Genomic DNA, 14,086 nt, shown 5'->3' on the forward strand with positions numbered 1-14,086 from the left:
CACGAATTTCAAGTGAGAAATGAGGACATTGGAACAGCACTGGGCACGTTAACGTCCTTCTCCTAATACCTCTGGTTCAACATCGCAAAGAAATGGGCAAATCTGCTCCGTGTCTCTAAAGGCATTCTTTGAACAACAAAACAAATATTTAATGTAGAGATTCCCAGACTTCGATGCTGTCTCTGAAAGAAATCTGCTGCCTGTGCAGTGGAATGGGCAGCCCAGCAGAGGTAGCATTGTATCCCTTTGAACAATAGGGGGGTGGACAGAGATGGAAGAGAGAAGGTGTGGAGAGGGAGGGGATTCACCCTCTAAAACAACAGAGACCCCATTAGACAGAGACACATTGACACATTCCCAGGTTGAAGCAAACACCAGGAGCTGGGTCGGTCCCTCATGGGAAAGTGGGAGTATGAGAAACCATCGACAAAGCTAGGACCAACTGGAATACTGAAGATCACCCTTTCAGTCTGTCCATGTCTTAACCACAGTTTGTCTCTGTCTGACTTTTCCCCTTCCGTCTCTCATTCTCTGTCCCTCTCTCTCTCTCACTCTGTCCTTCTCTCTGCCTATCTTTCTGTCTCTCGCTGTGTCTTTTTCTCTGTCCTTCTATCTCCCTCACTTTCTGTCCTTCTCTCTCCTCCCCATCACGCGTCCTTCTCTCTCTCTCTGACTTCTCTCTGTCCTTCTCTCTCCCTGTCCCTCTTTCTCTATTCCCATTCTCTCTCTTTATCTCTCTCACTCTCCTTTTCTCCCTCTTTATCCATTTCAGACCTGAAAGTGCCGACACAATTTTGCATCACCCAACAACATTTTGCGCCCCATTTTCACTTACCTCCCAAATTTATAGCCTTCTCCAAAGATATTGCCTTCCCAAATATTGGCCTCACCAAATATGCCTCCCCCAAATATTTTACTCTCCCAATGTTGCGCTGAACCCCATTCCCTGGGGCAGAGGTAAATGAGTCTGTGTGAAATGACTGCCCTGTGACTGACCACTTCACTGCACAGCAAGGTCCCAGTCTGCAGCCATCTCTGGCCACACACTCAATGAGATTGAAGATAAATGAGACAGTGTGAGATTGCAGTACAAGCACTGTGCTCATGAAACTATAAAATGATATTTAGGTCTTCTTTAAATGGGGAAAACAGAAGGGGACTGTGCTCAAAGTAGGCAAGTGGGGATTCACTAAAATCGTGTTGTTTATGACTTCAACACATCAAGGATCATAGAAGTTTGACATTTGTTTGATCAGAAGAAAATTGACCACATATCAGTTTTATGTTTCAGTGCAGATTTACAATAATCTGATGCCTTTTCCTCATTATCCGACTTCAATCCCAAGTAAAGTCTGGGAACACATCATTTATCCTTCCGAATCTTCCCTGAATGAGCAGCTTAACTTCTTGTGATTTGTCGTCTTTCCAATTTCCCTTCCAAGCTCTCGCTGCTGATGGCCATTTTGAAATCCAAATCTCCTTCAGTCCCTTACTCAATGTTGGTCACTGGGGGAGTGTCTGCTTGATTCTCTCGCATCTTCCATACAATAGTGGTCAGTCTCGTTTTTGGGTTGGTGCATGCTGGGTACATTCTCCCTTTATTTTCTCCCCTCCCATATCTGGTTGCTCTGTATCTAAATCATCCACTCCCCGAATTAGATTCCAGTTTATACTGAGTTATGGACGAAATCACATTGATGATCTGAGCGAGTTTACGTCTTGTATAACACACCGGGGAGTGAGTATCGGGCTAAAATCTAATTGAGGGATAAGGGGAGTAATATACAGACTAACATATACGAGAGTGGTTCCTGAGGAACGTTTCGGGGAGATGTCAGAGATAGATTCTTTACACAGAGAGTGGTGGGTGCGTGTGGCAGTCCCAAAATTTCCTTACCACCCCTTCCCCTCCCTGTCATTGTTCCCCTCCCTGCCACCAACCAGATCCATTCCTCCCATTGACCAATGAGGTCGTAGCCTCCGACTGTCTTCAACTACCCCTACTTCACTACCCTGTCCCAGCTTTCTCCTTTATATGCAGCTCCCCCACACTCAAATCCAGTCCTAAAGAAAGGTTATACCTTTGGGCGGCACGGTGGCACAGTGGCTAGCACTGCTGCCTCACAGTGCCAGAGATCCGGGTTCATTTCCCGCCTCAGGCGACTCTCTGTGTGGAGTTTTCACGTTCTCCCTGTGCCTGCGTGGGTTTCCTCCCACAATCCAAAAATGTGCAGGTTAGGTGAATTGGCCATGCTAAATTGCCCGTAGTGTTCGGTGAAGGGGTAAATGTAGGGGAATGGGTCTGGGTGGGTTACGCTTCGGCGGGTCGGGGTGGACTTGTTGGGCAGAAGGGCCTGTTTCCACACTGTAAGTAATCTAGTCTAATTTTAAACATCGACTACTCCACCTGTCGATGCGACCTCTGTTCTTTCAGCCTCCTGCCTGTCTACAGCATGGTAGTTGAGTCAGATACATGAGGGAGATTTAAGTGACTCTTGGATAGGCACATGGATGACGGCAAAATTAAGGGTATGTCGGCTAGTTTGACCTTCTAGTAGGATAAAAGGTCGGCACAACATTGAGGGCCGAAGTGTCTGTACTGTTCTGTGTTCTCTGTAACCCAATCCTGCGGCTGTGGTATTCTCTGTATAAATGCTCGTGATTACGTCGATTAGAATCCAGTCAATATCTCACTCCCGGATATCTGTTATTCTATATCTAAACTATCCTGAAACCCTCGATTAGATTCCAAAATGTATCTCACTCCCGGCATCTATTATTCTATACACAACCTACCCTGAACCCTTCCATTAGATTTTTGTCTGTAGCTCACTCCCACTATCTCATTCTATAAATAAACTACTCTGAACCCTTCGATTAGGTTCCTGCCTGTATCTGGCTCTCTGTATCTGTTATTCTATGCATAAGATACCCTGAACCCTTTGATTTGATTCCAGTCAGTATCTCACTCCTGGGTATCTGCGATTCGATATATAAACTATCCTGAAGCTTTTGATTAGATTCCAGCCTATAACTCACTCATGAGTGTCCGTTATTTTATAAATAAATGCTCCAATCCCATAGATAAAATTCCAATCTGTAACCTATTTTTCATTTACCTGTTACTCCACACATAACACCAGCCCCTGAAACTTTCCATTAGATTCCAGCCGATACCTTATTCTTGAGTATCTGTGGTTCCAAAGATAAACGCCCGAAACACTTCAGTTACATTTCAGTCTGTATCTCACTTCCCAGTTTTGTTTACTTAGTTATGAACCACATCGTATCCTTCGACGATACTTTTATCCGAAACTCACTCCCTGGTACCTATTACTCTGTATATTAATCCCCAATCCCTCAAGTAGATTTCAGACTGAAACTCCCTCCGCGGTGTCTTACAATACATAAACTCACTGCGACCATCGATGAGATTCCAGTCACTAATTCAATATAAACTAAATGGTTGAATATTAAATTGGGAGCAGAAACACAGAAAGTAGAATTTCACTTCTGCCTCATTTTGTTGCCCCAAAAAATATTAGTTTCTTGGAGTGCAGTGGTTTAAGAAGACCTCTGATGTGAGATGGATGTGCAGAGGGATTGCACATCCATGGAGAAGAGGATGCAGCTAGGACCAAGGAAGAAAAATCTACAAATTTTGCAACTAACTGAAAGCTTCAGAAGAATCATGGATATGAGTGCTTTTTCAATTGTTTTCCATTTCAGTAAGTCACAGCACTCCCATGCAATAATTTCCCACTGTACCTCGCATCTTTATTTTCTGCCATGACCTTTGATATGTCAATTTATTTTTAAGAAATGAAGCTTTTTCACCATCATCATTGGCACATGTTCCACCCTCAAATAAATGCAATAAAATCACAAAACAATGTTGACTCTGCCAGATTATCTTGACCTGCTCCATGTGGCCTGTTGAATAATATCTTCCCACAGTTTCACTTTGACATGTTAAGCTAACTGGTGTATGCTTTCTGCCTCCTGATTGCCTTTTAAATACAGGACTTCCAATTGCGATCTTCGAATAGACTGGGACTGAATCATGAATCATCAGGAAGAGCATTAGTTTGAAGAAATCATAGTAAGACTCTTTCACTCGCAGGGTAGCGGTTTCCCCATTCTCCATCAGAATGGATTTTTTTTTGAGGAGATTAATGATTCTAACAGGTGTATTACCAAAGCAATGGAGGTGAATCTGCATTGTTGCAAACATGTTAGTTTTGAAATTTGCTGAATTCCCTTGCAGATATGCTCATGCCCGTTCCCGTACAAAAACCACACACCCACAAACACGCACACAGATGCACATACACAGAGACGCACACAGACAGACAGATGCACACGCACACACCCACACACTGACAGGCATACACACATAGTCGCGCACACACAAACAGATGTGCGTGCACACACACAGACAGACATGCACACATGCTCATGCGTTCGCACAGAAAAACACAAGTGTGTGCACACACAGACACCCGCACATGTGCATAGACACGCAAACACACATACACATACACCCACATGCACACGTATACACACACACACACACACACACACACACACACACACACACACACGCACACACTGCTTACATACCAATTTTTTTATACATTTGCCCGAACCTTTTTTAGCAATCAAATTCTTGGCTGTCTGTTAAATGTTATATCCAGACGTATTTCATCAATTAATTAAGGGGACCTGGTGTCGATGGCTGGACAAGAGTTTATTGCCCTTGATAATGTCGTGGGAATTGCTTTCCTCTGCCCCTGCACTCCTGACAGTGTAGGAACAGTCAGTGGTGTGCTGGGGAAGTAAAGACGGATTGTCCAGGATTTTGACAGAGGGACACCGAAGGATTCACCCTAGTTCCAGAGAGCTGTTATAGTGTCATAGAGATGTACAGCACAGAAACAGACCCTTCAGTCCAACTAATACATTCCGGCCAGATATCCCAACCCAATCTAGTCCCATCTGCCAGCACCTGGCCCATATCCCTCTCAACCCTTCCTATTCATACACCCATCCAGATGCCTTTTATATGATGCATTTGTACTAGCCTCCGCCACTTCCTCTCGCAGCACATTTCACACACATCTCTCCCTGTGAGTGAAAAAGGTGCGCCTTAAGTCTCTTTTATATCTTTTCCCTCTCACACTAAACCTACACCCTTTAGTTCTGGACTCCCCTATCCCATGGAAAATTCTTTTCATTGCGATGGCGGAATCCAGAACTAGAGGGCATAGGTTAAGCTGTTCTGTCACACAAAGAGAGAGAGAGAGAGAGAGAGAGAGAGAGAGAGAGACAACTGGCGGTGAGTTTAAACTGAGGATCACGTCGCCTGTCTGCATCTCACACCAGCCGTCCAGCCAATTGTGCTAACTGACCTCCTGCAGCAGTGTTGGCTGGACGGCTGGTTTGTGATATAGAGTGATACCAACAGCGCAGGTTCAATTCCCACACAGGCTGAGATCACCAGGAAGGTGCCACTTTCTCAATTACACCGTTCCCGTGGAGTACAGTGATCCTCAGGTTAAAATAATGACCAGTCATGTCTCATTGATGAGAAAGTAGCTCTACGGTCCTCTGGGACTATGTGGATTTTACTGAATGAATACATATCCAAGTCAGGATGGTGAGTGGATTGGAAGGGAACATACAGGTCGTGGTGTGCCCATGCATCTACTGCCCTTGTCTTTAGGAAAGCAGTGGTCTTGAATTTGGAAGATGCTTTCTAAGGTGCACTGCTGAACATCTGCAGCCTATGTTGTCAACGAGACACAATGCTGCGACTGAACACCAGTGTTGGATTCACTGCATGTTCGTAAATATGGTGCAAATCAAACTGATTACTTAGTCTTAAAACAAAGTCCTGGAAAACTCAGTAGGCATGATACAACTATGAAGAGTAAAAGAGAATGAATATTTCTGGTGGAATTAATGACTCCTCTCCAGAACTGTTCTGTAGAACAGTTACATTGAACTCAAAAGTCTAACTCTTTATTTCTGTCCATAGATGCTGCCAGGTTTGCTGAAATTCTCCAGCACTTCATGTTTCCATGTTACATTTCCAGTGTACGCAACATAGTGTTTTTATATGATTGCTTGCTCATGCTTGTATCCCATTTGGTGAGGATTGTTGGGTATACACGTGTCCAGACAAGTGGGGAGTAGTCCATCACTTTCCCAATGAGAGCCATGCATATGGGAGCTGGAAAAGCACAGCAGTTCAGTCAGCATCTGAGGAGCAGGAAAATCGACGTTTCACAAGTCTTGGGGACGGCTGAGCTGGAAGTTTGGAACTGGGGTGAGGTGGGGAAGGGGAAATAAGGAAACTGGTGAAGTCCACATTGATGCCCTAGGGTTGAAGTGTTCCGAGGCAGAAGATGAGGCGTTCTTTCTCCAGGCGTCAGGTGGTGAGGGAGCGGCGGTGAAGGAGGCCCAGGACCTCCATGACCTCCATTTCCCAAATGTGCTGTAAAACTGAATTAACAAGAACAGCCCTGGGATAACAGTGTGCAGTAGATCAGCTCTCAAGAATCTGTACAATATGAGGGATTGAATGACTGAATAACCGCAACAATATGAAGATCAATCACTTAAAATAATATCAAAAGATATTTGATTGAGACTGGTAGTGAGTGAAATAGTATTGCTATTTGACGACAAGTTGAAAGTCACATTTGTCACCTTATAGGATCCGATTAATCCAGTCTTTGGGGGAACCAAGTACAGATTTAAATTTCAATGATATCATATCATTAAAATAAGCCTGTTGTCACAATTTGTTTGCTTTTTTTAAAAAAAAAATGAAGATGTAATCACAGATTCCCAGTGGAAATATTACACAATAGAAAGTATCTGGAACTGTGTCAGCTCCAACTTCGAGAGAATTCTCCAATTCCAAGAGATTGACAGCAGCAGGGAGGGAGAGGTTGTTTCACAAACAACACAATGAATCTGACAAGGGAAATGATCGCTAAAGTGTATTACACCATCTTTGCTATTGTTGGTGTTCCTGGTAAGTCTTCTTACAATTTAGTTTGTATAAATCTCTGCATTACATCAGACTCATTTCAGCTTAATGACTAATAATTATTTTATTTCCACTCAGTAAGACAAATCCCGATGCCTGATAATAGTGTTCTCACTGTGTTTAAAACAAACAGTTTGTCAATTATGAGGCTCCTCAGTAGTGTCCAGTATTGTCTGTTTCTCTATACTGCGCAGAATGTCCTGAGGTCACATTGATTGGGTTTGGCTGAGCACGGGCCCAGGCTGGTCGAGAAAGTGTTTAGCAAAACCACTTTCTCTCTCTGTGGGAGTTCAAAGCCTGCTATTGGTCAGAGGGGTTTTGTAACAACTCACCTCTTAGTGATACCTGGTGTTTTCCATTCCTTGATGTGAAGGGATTATGTTGGTGGGTTTTGCACAGGGAGCTCGCTCCAAGTGGGAGCCCAGATTCAGCAGGTGGGCAATGGGTGCATTGCGCAGGTCATTATGGAATGATAAGCAAAGGGCAGATGACCTTAATGATCTTGTGTGCTTTCCTTCGTCAGTGGATGCGTGGAGGAATGATTTTGAGGGCAGATAATTATGTTAATATGAGTTCCAAATGTGTGATAGAAATGTAGATAGTTAACATTTCTAAACTAACTCTGTGGTGTAATTTCTCAACTGAGAAAATAAAATATCTATCTGTAGTTCATACACACTTGACATTATCCAGAGATAGATTAGATAGTAGTGGACTGTTTATCAAGATTTCCAGGAATCACTCTGAATGAAGATATTCCTGATCATGGAGTTGTACTGAGTGGGGAATAACCTCTTATTACTGTTTTCTCATGTTTCTCAGAGCATGTGTCATTGTAGAATTGTACTGAGCATGGATAACCGCTCAGATGTGAACTTCTGACCAAGTATTGTTGCTTTTCTCGGGTATCTGTAAACACAGCATTGCTGTCAGTGTGTGGCACGAAGGGAGGAATATCCATGACCTTAATTGTAAATATTATTGGGAATATATTTCAGTGGAGAGAGCTGTATAGAATGTGGGTCAATAACATGAAGGCAACATCCTATTCCCGTGGCAATGTGATGCAGTGAGCAGCTTTCTGTAAAATTCTAACTGGGTCTGGGATCTTAGCCAAAGGAGGACAACAAGCCCAGTCTCCAAGTGTTACTGGGAATAGCTGTCAAAATACAATTACACTGAGTATGAGTTACCAACAAGTCGGAAACAATTCACCACAATGCTCTTGCAAAAGAAGGAGTATCTCTGAGGTTAGAATATAACTCACGGGGAACTGAATGAAAGGGAATACTTGAATGTAATTATAATTAGGAACATAATTTGTCTGAAACCATGCGATGCTTCTTTTATGCTACATTCCTCATTTCACATTTCTGATCTGTTCACTGATTGAGCTATCAACGTAGTTTGGAAATATGAGGGCGTACAAGTGGGAAAATCTTTGGTTGGTACATTTGATACTTAGTTTGCAGTGTTCTATTGGAGATGAATAGTTGTGACCTCTTGCAAAAAATGAAAATAAGCAAACCACAGTGTGAATTCAATTAGTTGCTTCAAGGACATACAACGTTTCCTTAAATAATATTTTTGGGAGCGATTAATCTTCCAGCAATGTTAGGATAGACTCTGGGACATGACTATTCTCAATCATTATCCATATGTTAATGAGGATGGATATCACCTCGGCTGGTTACCACTATTTCACCTCTGTGTCTGATTAGATCTATTGTTTATTAGATCTACAATAAACTGTAGATCTATCCACAGTTAATGTTACAGTGATCGCTGCTTCACGACGCATGTTCTCCTTGGGAGTATGAGGATTTGATGAGGGCCATGCAAAAATCAGTCATAAGGCAATACAGAAAAATAAAGAAAATGAGCATGAATACGTTGTTTCATCAAATAACTGACTAGTACCTGCAATATTATGACTGTGGTGAATAATTGTGTTGGACAGCATTACAGAGAATTAACAGTACAGCATACAGAACATGTTACATTAAATACAGAAACTGTGAATGAGACATTGTCCTGATTCGGTTATACCCACCATCCATACACACTATGTCAATAACAGAGCTCACAAAGTCATTTCCAGAACTGTGAGAGATTTTCTGTTCTTTTTGTGTGATAATGACAAACAGGCTGACTCTGAAGGGTATCCAACCTCAATCACACATTGTACAGTTTTGTTCCATCGCCTCTGACATTCCAGCACAACCACATGTTCACTCTAAATTGTGACGAAATCAGGATTGTCTTGCATTTACAGAAACATTGATTACCTGTTCTTCAATTATATTTGCCTACTTTTATAGTTATATTTTAATGACTGAAAAGTAATATTCAGCTCTTAAGCATATTAATTATGAACCCATATTCACAAGAGCAAGCCCTCAACGACCTGAACTCAATAAGATTACAGCTTGTTTCGGTTTCAATTCTGAATGCAGGACAGGATGGTATGGCTGATGAAGGTCAATAACCTCAGCCATGGGACATCTCTGCAGGAATTCTTCAGGATTGTATCCTCGACCACAGATTAAAAAAATGCCTCATCTCATCCATTCCCTCCATAATCATTTCTGAGGTAAAGAGGTTTGCACATGGTCATGCAATATGCAGCACCATTTACAACTCCTTAGATAATGAAGACATCTGTATCCATATACAGTGACATAACACCGAATTTTGGCTGACAATTGGAAAGTAACATTACCGTCCCACAAGTACCAGCTAACAACTGTCTCGAAAAATGAGAATGTACCAATCTGCCATTAGCTTACTATGTCGTTACCGTCACTGAATGCATGACCTGGGCCAACCATGGACAAGAAAATGAACTTGTCTGGCCATAAAATTGTTATATATCAGACACCATGAATCCTGTAGCAATACGCTGCCCGCCTCCCTCTCCAATCCATCTCCTACGTCCAGAAAGCCGAGCTCTGGGATGGGATGGAATGCTATCTCATGGATCTGGCTGAGTGCAACATTCACAGAACTCCTCATTGGTTGTTTGTAATGCATAATCACCACATTTAGTCCTCACACTCTTCACCATCCATGACCAAAAATGGGTACCACCTACAAGATGCAAACTAGGAACTCCCCAATTCTCTTTCAACAGCACCTCATAAACACATGACCCATGGCCAAGGGCTGCAGGTGATCAGAAACACTGTCACATACAAGTTCACTCTCAAAACAGATTTCATTCCGACTTGGAAATGCAGTATATGGTTGTATCATCACCGTTGCCGGGTAATATTTCTGGAACTCCCTTCTGAAAACTCTGTGGAATTTCCTGCATCCCTGGCATTACAGATATTCAAAAAGCCAGATATCCAACAGCATCAAAATGGCGATTAGAGCTGGGCAATCAACACTGGCCTGGCCAAAGCTTACGTTGCATGAGCACATTTAAAAATGATCACGATTACTATCTCTTCAAGAAAACATCTGTGAATCCAAAGGGGGTTTGTGTCGATGGGAATTTCCTGTACAATAAAGAACAGGAGAATCATTCAAAGTGAAAGATTGGATGCTTTGTGCTGAGGTATTGCTAAATTCAGAGCGTCTATTATCCCAGAGGACAGTTCGTGTTATGTCTCAATTGGTTGATTCCAATGGGTTACTGAACTCTTGTGAGTATCAAAGCCAAGAGACAAATCCTTTTCCCTCAGTTGTCTGTGCTGGAACATGGCTTATGTGTTACTGTGATGAATCGAGTGAACGATCTCTTATCTTCAAAAGTGGATCGATTTTGGGAGTTGTCACAATAAACTTAGATTCGGAATATTCATTTCAATGGGACGCTGTAAAAAGGGGAGGAGTTGTCTATACTGGAGAGTTAGGTATGTGTGGGGAACTCCATTTCCTGTTATATATTCAATGCATGTTGGTGTCACTGCCTCAACCAGTAATGACCGCCCATCCCTAATTGCCCAGAGAGCACGTAAGAGTCACCAGTTTGTCATGTGTTTGGAGTCATCTATAGGCCAGTCCATGTTAGGATGAAAGATTATCTTCTCTAAGGGACGTTTCTAATGGAGATGTATTTTGTTTTCATAACAATTGACAACAGTTTAATGGTCACCATTAAACTATTACGTCCAGATTTTGATTGAACTCAAATTTCATTGTCTGCCAAGCAGACATTGAGGCGAGAGAGTGATGCTGGAAAAGCACAGCAGGTCAGGCAGTATCCGAGGAGCAGGAGAATCGACGTTTCAGGCATCAACCCTTCATCAGTAATGCTGTACTTTTCTCCCACCACACTCTCGACTCTGATCTTCTGCATTTGCAGTCCTCACTTTCTTCTCTCATCTCCCTAAATGCTTGACATTGGACTGAATCCACAAAAAAACAGTCTCTGATACCAAGCAATCATGCAATGTATGGGTCGCCAGAACAAGCTGGGATACAATTCCGGTGACCTCCATAGAGGTTGCTGCTTACATTACGGGGATTGCTAGCCCCAACTTCTGCTCTGAATCTGGGAGGGGGATCTCTGTTCACAAGGCGAACTGCAGGAGCCTGGACATCAGACAGGAAGCTTTGCGTCATCTCATGATTTCCAAACCAGAAATTTGCAATGACCAAAGTTGCATCAATTCAGATTTTGCTTGAGTGGGGGCGGTGGTATACAATCATTAACATTGTGGGAGGAGTCTATATCAACTATTAACTATTCTTCTGATTGCAGTGGGTACCCAACTTGGGACATGGTGGTTGGATTCCATGCTGAAAACTTCCATGTTTCAGCTTGTCGTTACTTTCAATACTGTACAAGTGGGATTGTGGGGGTGGGGTGGAAATGTGAAGGGTGGTAGTTCGATGACCAGTCATTTCTTCATTCACGTTGTAGAGAGCATCCATTCCTGAACACTGGAAGGATTCACTGCCCTGTACCATAGTTATACAGTGTGAATGTGCAATCCTGGAAGCAATCTGAGCTTTGGAGACTCCACAACGAAGTGCAGGAAGTTTGTAATCAATGTCCGTCCTCTGTATCTGCCATTGCTCCTGGGTGATTTTGTTTGGATGTTGTGGTCTTATGAGCATCTCCAGCCAGTCGGAGTCACCTGCAAATCAGAAGAAATTAATTGTTTAGATCAGAGTGGTGCTGGAAAAGCACAGCAGATCAGGCAGCATCTGAGGTGCAGGAAAATCGATGATTTGGGCAAAAGCCCTTTATCAGGAATAGAGGCAGGGAGCCTCTGGGAGTCTTTTGTCTAGAAGAAATTAATTACTGACCATTTCAAAAATATTGAGAATGTATCATGTTCCTGGGAGTTATTTGATCCTCATGCAATTCCCTACAAATTTAAAAGTGAAAATAATCCATTTGACAGTGAGAACTGTAATGGTTCAGGTGGTCTGACATATAAACATCTTTGTGTTAAAACCATCTGGCACGGAGAATATTCGATCAGTTAACTTCAAATCTTTTTTTCTTTCTCTTGCAGTTAGTCTAGCGGCGATTGTATTCTTGTGTGGTGACAAGTGTGGACTTTCGACATGCACCACTCGCTATCTGGTCGCGATGGCTGTATCTGATCTACTGTTCATTATTTTTGAGGTCATACTTATTCAGTTTAAATACTATTATTATCCACGGTGTTTCCTGGACATCACTCCTGTTTGTAGTGTAAACTGGGTCCTGACTGACTTCACAGTTGATTGTTCTGTCTGGTTCACTGTCGCTTTTTCTTTTGATCGATTTGTCGCCATTTGTTTTCATCAGATGAAATCTCAGTATTGCACAGAGAAAACTGCGAAGAGAGTTCTGGAAACTATCTGTATTGTTTTTTCTGTAAAGAGCATTCCCAACTATTTTCGAATTGAACCTGGAAGGATCATCGACAATGTTCCGTGGTATTGTTACACCAGTTACAATTACTTTAATGATCATTTGTGGGTGACTTATAGATATCTTGAATCATTTATAACACCACTTCTTCCATTCATTTTGATTCTCTTTCTCAATGTTCTGACAGTCAGACACATCTTTGAGGCCAATAAGGCGCGTAAGGGACTGAGGGGTCAGACAAAAACAGGGAATGACCCAGAGATAGTGAGCAGAAATAAATCTGTGACTTTACTGTTTGCTATATCTGCCAGCTTCATACTGGTCTGGTTGGTGTATATTATATATTTATATGGTATTGGATATTACGTGGATGATTTTTATCTCTTTGAAGAAGCTGCATATATGCTGCGGAACCTCAGTTGCTGCACCAATGCAGTGATTTATGTGGTGACACAGAAAAGTTTCAGAGACCAGTTAAAGAATGCAGTGAAATATCCAGTTATAAAAATAATTCAATTGGTGAATAAATCCAAGTAACTGAGTGACAACATTCGCTGCAGCAGCTAATGGAATGAGGAGTCTACATGAAAAATGGCCCGAAAGGAGAAGGAGGAGCAGCAGCATGAAAACACTCCTTTTCTCAGGGGCAATGACTTACTCCATCTGAGGAACATCATGAGATACCCTACAGGAGTGAAGCCAGAGTAAAGGAGAAACCGTTACAAAGGAGCAACAGTCAGGAGAAAGCTGAACAACAAAAGCATAACCAAAAGTGGAATTATGTGTGCCTTCCAAAAAAGTCATCCCTAGTATTCAGTTCACAGCAAGTGACAAGGATACAATAAACAGACCTGGAGGAAAGAATCAGCCTTCATTGCAGGGTGAACAGCAATGACAGGCTCCTGTCCACTCTTCCTCGTGGAATACTCTGGTCTGTATAAAAGTAAAAAAAAGAGAAGTTTGACCTCCATCTGGAGTTTCATTCAGCTGCCCCCGGTTTAATGCTAATATCACTCCCTTTCTTTATTTGTTTTTATTTCCACCAATCAGCTGCTGTGTTGATGGAGAACCCAAGGCCCAATCAGAGGTCTCGGGGGTAGTTGGGAACTGAAGCTCGGGAATGGTATGTGGGGGATGAGCCGATATCCTCCGTGCTTCTATGAAAAGGTTGTGTGGCTCTCACTGACTCCACCGAACTCAAGGGGAAT

This window comes from Chiloscyllium plagiosum, chromosome 46 (assembly GCF_004010195.1).
Source record: "Chiloscyllium plagiosum isolate BGI_BamShark_2017 chromosome 46, ASM401019v2, whole genome shotgun sequence".
NCBI lineage: Eukaryota > Metazoa > Chordata > Chondrichthyes > Orectolobiformes > Hemiscylliidae > Chiloscyllium > Chiloscyllium plagiosum.